Source organism: Lolium rigidum, chromosome 3, assembly GCF_022539505.1.
Source record: "Lolium rigidum isolate FL_2022 chromosome 3, APGP_CSIRO_Lrig_0.1, whole genome shotgun sequence".
Classification (NCBI taxonomy): domain Eukaryota; kingdom Viridiplantae; phylum Streptophyta; class Magnoliopsida; order Poales; family Poaceae; genus Lolium; species Lolium rigidum.
The window spans coordinates 26,056,047-26,062,710 of NC_061510.1; positions in this window are offsets into that span (position 1 = coordinate 26,056,047).

The window sequence follows — 6,664 nt, forward strand, 5'->3', positions numbered from 1 at the left end:
GGGTAGACTACTCACTCATCACTCCGGAGGCGACCATGGCGGCGTAGAGTCCTCCGGGAGATGATTCCCCTCTCCGGCAGGGTGCCGGAGGCGATCTCCGGGATCCCCCGAGATGGGATCGGCGGCGACGGCGTCTCGCAATGTTTTCCGTATCGTGGCTCTCGGTACCGGGGGTTTCGTCACGGAGGCTATTTGTAGGCGGAAGGGCAGGTCAAGAGGCGGCACAGGGGGCCCACACCACAGGCCGGCGCGGCCAAGGGGGGCCGCGCCGCCCTAGGGTTTGGCGCCCCCGTGGCCCCTCTTCGTCTCTCCTTCGGACTTCCGGAAGCTTCGTGAGAAAATAGGCCTCCGGGCTTTTATTTCGTCCAATTCCGAGAATATTTCTTTACTAGGATTTCTGAAACCAAAAACAGCTAGAAAACAAAGAATCGGCACTTCGGCATCTTGTTAATAGGTTAGTTCCAGAAAATGCACGAATATGACATAAAGTGTGCATAAAACATGTAGATAACATCAATAATGTGGCATGGAACACAAGAAATTATCGATACGTTGGAGACGTATCAGTAGTTCGTTTAGTTCTTGAGGACATGGGTGAAGTCTAAATGCTAGTAGTGAATTATGGTTGAGTAATATTCAATGTTATGATATTTAAGTTGTGGTGTCATTCTTCTAGTGGTGTCGTGTGAACGTCGACTACACGATACTTCACCATTTATGGGCCTAGGGGAATACATCTTGTACTCGTTTGCCAATTGTGGGGTTGCCGGAGTGACAGAAACTCCGAGCCCCCGTTGGTATATCGATGCAGGAGGGATCGCAGGATCTCGCAGTTTAAGGCCGTGGTTAGATTTATCTTAATTACTTTCTTGTAGTTGCGGATGCTTGCAAGGGGTATAATCACAAGTATGTATTAGTCCTAGGAAGGGCGGTACATTAGCATAGGTTCACCCACACAACACTTATCAAAACAATGAAGATTAATTAGCCGTATGTAGCGAAAGCACTAGACTAAAATCCCGTGTGTCCTCAAGAACGTTTGGTCATTATAAGTAAACAAACCGGCTTGTCCTTTGTGCTAAAAAGGATTGGGCCACTCGCTGCAATTATTTCTCTCGCATTTTACTTACTCGTACTTTATTCATCTCGTTACATCAAAACCCCCGAATACTTGTCTCGTGAGCATTTACAAAGTGAATCCTTCAGCTCACACAAGTGTTTGCTTCTTGAGGTGGAGAGAAATAGGTGAACTGACTCAACATGAAAGTAAAGAATGGTCTCCTATAGAGGAAAGAGCACGATTGCTATATTTGTGCTAGAGCTTGATTTTGAAAACATGAAACAATTTTGTCAACGGGTAATACAAAGCATATGCATCATGTGAATTATATCTTATAAGTTGCAAGCCTTCATGCATAGTGTACTTAATAGTGCTCGCACCTTGTCCTAATTAGCTTGGACTACCTGGATTATCACCGCAATACATATGCTTTAACCAAGTATCACAAGGGGTACCTCATGCCACCTGCATAAAGGTCTAAGGAGAAAGCTCGCATTTGGATTTCTCGCTTTTGATTATTCTCAACTTAGACATCCATACCGGGACAACATGGACAAATGATAATGGACTCCTCTTTAATGCTTTAAGCATTCAACAACAATTAATTCTTTTCTCATTAGAGATTTGAGGATGTTTGTCCAAAACTGAAACTTCCACCATGGAACATGGCTTTAGTTAGCGGCCCAATGTTCTTCTCTCACAATATGCATGCTCAAACCATTCAACTCAGTGTAGATCGCCCTTACTTCAGACAAGACGAACATGCATAGCAACTCACATGAAATTCAACAATGAGTTGATGGCGTTCCCAGTAAACATGGTTATCGCACAACAAGCAACTTAATAAGAGATAAAGTGCATAATTACATATTCAATACTCACAATAGTTTTTAAGCTATTTGTCCCATGAGCTATATATTGCAAAGGTGAATGATGGAATTTTAAAGGTAGCACTCAAGCAATTTACTTGGAATGGCTGGAAAATACCATGTAGTAGGTAGGTATGGTGGACACAAATGGCATAGTGGTTGGCTCAAGTATTTTGGATGCATGAGAAGTATTCCTCTCGATACAAGGTTTAGGCTAGCAAGGTTATTTGAAACAAACACAAGGATGAACTAGCACAGACAAAACTCACATAAAAGACATATTGAAAGCATTATAAGACTCTATACCGTCTTCCTTGTTGTTCAAACTCAATACTAGAAATTATCTAGACCTTAGAGAAACCAAATATGCAAACCAAATTTTAGCATGCTCTATGTATTTCTTCATTAATGGGTGCAAAGCATATGATGCAAGAGCTTAAACATGAGCACAACAATTGCCAAGTATCACATTACCCAAAACATTTATAGCAATTACTACATGTATCATTTTCCAATTCCAACCATATAACAATTTAACGAAGGAGAAACTTCGCCATGAATACTATGAGTAGAAACCAAGGACATATTTGTCCATATGCTACAGCTGGAGGTGTATCTCTCCCATAAAGTGAATGCTAGGATCCATTTTATTCAAACAAAACAAAAACTAAAACAAAACGACGCTCCAAGAAAAGCACATAAGATGTGGCTGAATAAAAATGTAGTTTCGTGGAGGAACCCGATAATTTGTTGATGAAGAAGGGGATGCCTTGGGCATCCCCAAGCTTAGACGCTTGAGTCTTCTTGATATATGCAGGGTGAACCACCGGGTGCATCCCCAAGCTTAGAGCTTTTCACTCTCCTTGATCATGTTGCATCATACTCCTCTCTTGATCCTTGAAAACTTCCTCCACACCAAACTCGAAACAACTCATTAGAGGGTTAGTGCACAATATAAATTGACATATTCAGAGGTGACACAATCATTCTTAACACTTCTGGACATTGCATAATGCTACTGGACATTAGTGGATCAAAGAAATTCATCCAAACATAGCGAAAGAGGCAATGCGAAATAAAAGGCAGAATCTGTCAGAACAGAACAGTTCGTATTGACGAATTTTAAAAATGGCACCAGACTTGCTCAAATGAAAATGCTCAAATTGAATGAAAGTTGCGTACATATCTGAGGATCATGCACGTAAATTGGCATAATTTTCTGAGCTTCCTGCAGGGCAGTGGGCTCAGATTCGTGACAGCAAAGAAATCTGGAACTGCGCAGTAATCCAAATCTAGTACTTACTTTTCTATCAACGGCTTTAACTTGAGCACAACAAAACATCAAAACTAAGATAAGGAGAGGTTGCTACAGTAGTAAACAACTTCCAAGACACAAAATAGAAAACAAAGTACTGTAGGTAAAACACATGGGTTGTCTCCCATAAGCGCTTTAACGCCTTTCAGCCTAGGCTATGAAGTGTACTCAAGTGTTTTCAAGGTGGTGGCCAACCTTATCATTCAAGGAGGAGGATTCTTCAATATAATTTACCTTCTTACCTTGTGGAGCTCTTTCCGTGTGCCATTCAGAGTAGTTGATCATCATATTATCAGCAGCTCTGTATGCTTCACCAAGATGATGGACATAGAAGTACTCTCCAAAGCAATGAATCCAATAAATTCATGAAGAAAAATTTAGTCCCGCATAGAAGGTTTGGATGATCATCCAAGTAGTCACTCCATGGGTTGGGCAATTTTAACCAGAGATTTCATTCTTTTCCCAAGCTTGAGCAACATGTTCAGTATCTAATTGTTTAAAATTCATTATGCTACTCCTCAAAGATATAATTTTAGCAGTGGGATAATATCTACCAATAAAAGCATCCTTATTTAGTCCATGAATCAATACTATTCTTATGAGCAGATAGCAACCAATCTTTAGCTCTTCCTCTTAATGAGAAAGGGAACAATTTTAGTTTAATAATATCACCATCTACATCTTTATATTTTTGCATTTCACATAGTTCAACAAAATTATTGAGATGGGCAGCAAGATCACTCATAACTAACACTAAAAATTGATGGTTCATAACAAGATTCTAAGAAAGCGTGTTTAATTTCAAAGAATTCTATGCAGTAGCAGGTGGAGCAATAGGTGTGCATAAGAAATCATTATTATTGTGGTTGTGAAGTCACACAACTTAGTATTCTCAGCTAGCCATTTTAGCAATAGTAAATAAAGCAAACTAGATAAAGTAAATGCAAGTAAACTAATTTTTTTGTGTTTTCGATATAGCAAACAAGATAGCAAATAAAGTAAAACTAGCAACTAATTTTTGTATTTTGATTTAGTGCAGCAAACAAAGTAGTAAATAAAATAAAGCAAGACAAAAACAAAGTAAAGAGATTGAGAAGTGGAGACTCCCTGCAGCTTGTCTTGATCATCCAAGCAACGGCGCCTTAAAATATGCTTGATGGCGTGTATTTCACACGCTCGCTGGGCAACCCCAAGAGGAAGGTATGATGAGCACAGCAGCAAGTTTTCCTCAGAAAGAAACCAAGGTTTATCGAACCAGAGGAGCCAAGAAGCACGTTGAAGGTTGATGGCGGCGAGATGTAGTGCGGCGCAACACCGTAGATTCCTGCACCAACGTGGAACCCGCACAACACAACTCAAGCTTACTTTGCCCCAACGAAACAAGTTGGAGGTTGTCAATCTCACCGCTTGTGCTGTAACAAAGGATTAACCGGTACTGTGTGGAATATGATTGTTTGGCAGAAAACAGTAGAAACAAGTATTGCAAGATTGTATTTGCAGTGAGAATTGGACCGGGGTCCACAGCCACTAGAGGTGTCTCTCCCATAAGACGAATGAAGCATGTTGGGTGAACCAAATTGACAGTTGGGCACTGACAACAAAGAGAGCATGACAATGCACATACATATCATGATGAGTATAGTGAGATTTAATTGTATTACGACGAAGTACATAGACCGCCATCCAACCGCATCTATGCCCAAAGTCCACCTTCAGTGTTATCATCCAACCCTCCCGCATTAAGCTAAAGCAATGCATAACTGCATTAAGTATGGTGCGAATGTAATTAACAACTGCATCTCTTAGACATAGCATCAATGTTTTATCCTTAGTGGTGTACAAGACAACATGTAATCTTAGGAACTTTTCATGATCAGTTCCTAGGGTCAATGTGGCATGAACTCACTTAGCTGTACATACTCCTCTGGAGTTAAAAGCATCTCACTTGGCTGCAGCATCTACCAACAACTAGAGAGCATGCAAGATCATAAACAATACATAAGCATAACTTTGATAATCAACATAACAAGTATTCTTATTCATCTGGATCCCAACAAACGCAACATATAGAATTACATATAGATGATCTTGATCATGATAGGCAGCTCACAAGATCCGACAATGATAAAGTAACAACTGGGGAGAAGACAACCATCTAGCTACTGCTATGGACCCATAGTCCAGGGTAGACTACTCACTCATCACTCCGAGGCGACCATGGCGGTGAGTCCTCCCAGGAGATGATCCCCTCCGGCAGGTGCCGGAGGCGATCTCCGAGATCCTCGAGATGGATCGGTGCTGGCGACGCCCTCGGGCAATGTTTGTCCGTACCGTGGCTCTCTGCACCGGGGGTTTCGCTACTGAGGCTATTTGTAGGCTAAGGGCAGGTCAAGAGGCGGCAAGATGTGGGCCCACACCACAAGCCGGGCGCAAGGCCAGGGGCGCGCCTCTAGGGGGTTTGGCGCCCCGTGGCCCTCTTCGTCTCTCCCTTCCGGACTTCCGGAAGCTTCGTGAGAAAATAGGCCTCTGGGCTTTTATTTCGTCCAATTCCGAGAATATTTCTTTACTAGGATTTCTGAAACCAAAAATAGCAGAAAACAGCGGAACCTGGCACTCTCGCATCTTGTTAATAGGTTAGTTCCAAAATGCACGAATATGAGACAAAGTGTGCATAAAACATGTAGATAACATCAATAATGTACATGGAACACAAGAAATTATCGACACGCTGGAGACGACAAGAGGGGCGTTCGCTGCTTAGTTTTGAGGACATGGGTGAAGTCTAAATGCTAGTAGTGAATTATGGTTGAGTAGTCATTCAATGTTAAGGGACATTTAGTTGTGGAAGTCATTCTTCTAGTGGCAAATGCGTGAACGCTGACTACACGATACTTCACCATTTATGGCCTATAGAATACATTCAGTACTGCTTGCCAACTGTGGGTTGTTTGAGGACAAACTCGAGCCTCGCTGGTGTACATCTACGCAAAGATGACCCAGATTCGTGAGAAGTTTAAGGGTCACATAGATTTATCTATCATTTTCTTTGTAGCGGTGGATAAGCCAGGTAGGTGTATATCACAAAGGGCTGTATTAGTCCTAGAAGGGCTATTACTTAGGCATATTAGGTTCACTCACACAATACTTAATAAAACAATGAAGACGAATAAACATGTAGCTAAAGCGCACTAGGATTTGGGTAATCTCGTGAAATCCCTGAACTGTTGGTCATTATATAAAACAAACCCATGGTCTTGTGCTAAAAAATGATTAGCCACTGCCTCTCCAATTATTTCTTCTTATTTATTTACTGTATCTTATTCATCTCATCAAACCCTCAGTATTTGTCTCAGGAGCATTTCATAAGAACTTTTCCATCAAACCGCTTGTCATCATTCTTCTCGCTTCCTCGTTGGGATC